Source organism: Atta cephalotes, assembly GCF_000143395.1.
Source record: "Atta cephalotes unplaced genomic scaffold scaffold00009, whole genome shotgun sequence".
Classification (NCBI taxonomy): Eukaryota; Metazoa; Arthropoda; class Insecta; order Hymenoptera; family Formicidae; genus Atta; species Atta cephalotes.
In genome coordinates this window covers 326,582-330,344 of record NW_012130073.1, presented here as the reverse complement: position 1 = coordinate 330,344, position 3,763 = coordinate 326,582, and positions in this window count along the sequence as shown.

Below are 3,763 nucleotides of genomic sequence, written 5' to 3'. Positions count from 1 at the left end.
CGTGTCGCCACGTCCTCCCTCCCCCCCCCCCCACCCCCACCCCACCCCCCCCAACGCTCCCCCGACGCTGAGACAGGGTGAAATTTCGATTTCTTCTTTCGAGCCCGCCGAGCGCGGCGTATAAATCGCGCGTGATTCGACGCAGAACAGAAGCACGCTCAGACAAAAGTGCGGCTCAGGCTGCTGAAAGGATCACGCTGTGCACGCACCGATATTAGCGCGTGGCGGATCTTCTGGTCTCTCTTTCCACCTTCCGGAGCGATGAGAGTGAGCTTGTGACGTCGTACTCGTGTGGCGAATGCGGGTCAGCGCGTTCCCCTCGACACGACGCGACGCGACGCGACGCGACGCGATGGTGCAGGTGTCGTGAATCGGTCGGTGCACCGTCCGACGCGACGCACGCATCAAGGGGATAACGTATCGCAAACATGCCGCGAATTCATGATGTCTCTTTCAGCCGCGGCCGTCGCTACAGACCGACATGCGTTTGTTAAGAACTGGATTGAAACTTATAGAAAAGGTAGGAATAAAAGATAACAAACAAGTAGCGATACCCTCGAGATGTTCTCGTAAAATATTATTCTAATTTTCTTCGGAAAGAAATTAAAATAATAATTCTCTACACACGTGTGATGACCAGATATAATTTACGTTTCTTATCGATACTGGATTGGAAGACTATACGCTATACATATACATAGAGATGTAAATAATATTATATTTTTACATTTATGATACTGATAAGAGGTACAAATTGTAGATCATTTGTTTCTATTATCAGCGAATTTAATCAAAACGTTATAGATATCTCATATTTTTATCTTCTCCCCTCCCCTCCCCCCTCCTATTATTTCGAACGGGGATTTAGATTTTCGTGGCTAGAAATGCATAGAAAATAGTCTTAATGTTCATTCGTGACGATTGAACTGCGAGGAACAGAAAGCTTTCTAAAGCTAAAAATCTGCTATTTTGAATTGATCTCGCCGCGGTTACATCGGTTTCAATTCTCGGTTACTAACCGCGTGAGCAGCTTGTTGTCGAACGTGGTTTGACCGATCGATTGTAGGTCGGGACAAAGCGAGATGTGCCACGGCGAAGCCGAGTTTTAGCTGCGATTGTTCTATCTCTTTCTCTAGGTTCGAAACTCGTACCGGACCAACCAATTTCTTCCGAATTCCAAGCGAGGAGATTACCGCCCGTACGGACGACTTGTACGATCCGTTGTACGTGTTTGGCATATTGAGGGGGTCAATCTTCTCCCGACAATCTTCTCCCGATAGTCGAATAACGTTCTTGTAAACTTGGATGAAATGGACCGGTTACTCAAGTAGAATAAAAAATCAGATTGACATCAAAATTATGGCAGAATGGCTCTAGAATAATTATCAATTCGATAATCTGATTTTTTTTTACATAAATTTAGAATGTTTTTAAAATCACTAACAACATATTAGTGACTATTTTCCGATTTGTTAGTAGAAAAGTATCAATTAGTAAAAATATCATAATTACTCTATTTACATTTTATATATATAATAACTCGCTTCTAGACTCAAAATTACGAAATATTAATTTCTTAAGACATTATTTATAAAAATGTGGTCACATTGCATAATGACTCGGAGAAAAAGCAAGAGGTGGCTTCCCACAAAAAATAGATTTAAAAAAGCGATTTGTTTAAGAAAAAAAAACAGCATTTGGATACAAAATTAACAAAAAAGTAAAATATTGTAAAATGTATGCAATATACGTACACATAACTTTCCGTATGTAAACTGCTTGTAATACTAAAAATCTATAGTATATATAACATAAATTGTAGATTAATAGTGGAGCTATAATCGATTTATCGAATAATTATTTTGTTATGAAAACCTCGCTGTTATTATGAAAAAGAGACCGTCGATAAACAGCACACTTAGGGAATCACATTAGCAAAATGTTTCCGTGTTATTGTTTGGTTTTGCATAATTCGAAATGTATACAATCAAATAAAGTGTTAAATAAACAACACACTCAAATATACATATATATATATATATATATATATACATATATTCGTGTGTTAATACGTTCAAATTTAAAAAGAATGAGGAAGTATGTGTAATTAAATACTAAAATGTATCTTAAAAACATTGAAATGCTTGAAAATAAAAAAGCGTTATAATAAATACTATTGTGTATTGTGTATACAATATTGTAGCGTCATAATGTAACAGCGAGGTACTAAACAAATAATTTCATATAAGTAATCACTTACAGAATTTGTCACCTGTAACACCACCTTCTCCTCTAATATCTGAGAATGTATATATGTACATGTGGATTTAATCTCAATTTTTAGAAAAAAATAGGTAAAACTACACACTGGAATAAGTACGTTAATCTGCCTATTATAGTTGTATTTCTAAAAAAATTAAGATTTTAATTAATATAATGCTTTTTTATTACAGCTTTTTAATAGAATTGTATATTTAAAAGTTCGTAAAAAGTTATTGAAAAAGAAAAAGATATTAAACAATAGTCATACAAAGCAATATTATACAACAATTTATATTTTTTCACCGCTAGGATATAAAAATATCTCATATGACTATTTCCAGGTTTAAAAGTCATTTTTTGACCAGTCATCATAATATATTTTAATTTTTTTTCATTTTGATGTTATTATGTTCTGTTTGGGTAACCGGAGTCTCTTCTGATTGCATTGGGCAATTCGGGAAAGTCGAATGAAAACTCTGTGATACGTAGGACCGGAATTGCTTGTTTCGCAAAGACGCACGCTCAGAGTCATATATTTTTGATACTACAAACATGCAACACGAGAATATTTTTCAACATTGAAAATTCAGTGAATTTGAAAGCTATCAATTGTTAAGTAATTATGAGAAAAAATCGTTGGAAAACGCGTTGCAGTGTTTTATTTCGTGTTGCAATTATTCTCATATTAACCTTTTTTCATCGAATAAGAAGAAAGATTGTATAAACCACTGTATAATACACAATTTTTTATTCTCATTTTTATTTTTGATGTGTTTATTCATCATACATTTCACATGTATGTTTCATTTTATTACATCAGTTTAGCTAATTGTGCGACTAATGAAGAGTAAGTCGAAACGTTCCGCCACGAGTGTCATATTTTGAATAAATTAATAATTTAATTCCAACTAATTTTAAGCTCATTATCTGCAATCTTTCTTTCTTCTCATTCTATATCAAGTTAGCAACACGAGAAATTTTATTAATTGTTTTTTTATTGATTTTAAAAGCATTATTAAACAATTTTTATCTTTTTACATTCCAATAAATGCATGTAAATATCTAATTGACTGAAAAACCCATTTTATTTTTCACGAATAATTTTTAAAATATGTATCAAAAATATCTATGTTGTGAAAAAGATATAGAAAGAAAAAAAGATATACACTTTTTTAATGGTTTTATTATGAATTCATGTTACAATATTCATTCGTAAGTGCATATCGTTTGAATGGCCGCTTTAGACACTATTTGAATAAAAATTTAAGCACAAAGGAAAGTCAATTTTAATCGATCCTCACTGTCATTATCTATTACTTGTCGTTATAACGTCATTAGATTGATTAAAAAATAACAAAAAAGATGAAATATGTATAAAATAAAAATATGAATTTTTCGATTTAAAATGATCCGTTTGATTAATTCGATTAATCGAATCTGATGCATATCTTTTCTCATTCTTCCCTTTTCCCCTGCCTCTCACTTCCTCTCTCTCTCTCTC